This window comes from Copadichromis virginalis, linkage group LG4 (assembly GCF_057382275.1).
Source record: "Copadichromis virginalis isolate Kocher_CV1m ecotype Utaka linkage group LG4, C_Virginalis_male_GT1.1, whole genome shotgun sequence".
NCBI classification, from domain to species: Eukaryota; Metazoa; Chordata; class Actinopteri; order Cichliformes; family Cichlidae; genus Copadichromis; species Copadichromis virginalis.
The window spans coordinates 30,720,984-30,721,606 of NC_140621.1; positions in this window are offsets into that span (position 1 = coordinate 30,720,984).

Sequence of the window (623 nt, forward strand, 5' to 3'; positions counted from 1 at the left end):
TGTCATTGCATTATTTGTCTACTCTGTCTTTGTAGCTACACTGAGATTGATTATATTCACACGAATTGATAAATATGGTGTTAATATTATTGGTTAAAGGAAGAGCTTGAGATCTTGGCAAACCTGCTTGCTAAAAAGCGATGTGTTTTGCAAATATGAAACCTGTGCCAGCTGTTGATTAGCTTAGAGTAGCTCAAAGAATACAAGGAGGAAAACTAATAAAGCTTCAGTGTTTAAGCATTAAGATATTAAAATAAAATGAACAATTGCCACATTTAATTTCAGTGTAATAACTTTTTGTCATCACCTTAAAAACATGAAAAATTATGCAACAGTTGTAGATGGGTGAAAGTATGGACTTAATAATCCGGTTTGGCATATATTATTGCCTGCTTGCAAATGCTTTTATTGTCTGGTAGAACGCTGCGTCTTAATAGTTTATGAATTGCAGATCATTTCAGGCTCGGAGATATTTTTAGGCTGTTTTCGTTGTACATTTCCATTTCCAGTGACGTTTGAATCGGTAGACTTTGAGGTCCACCCCCCCAAAAACACTGCAGCTTGCAGGTTTTTAATAAACTTGAAGCAGTTCATTAAGGATTTATGCTAATGAATCCACTCTC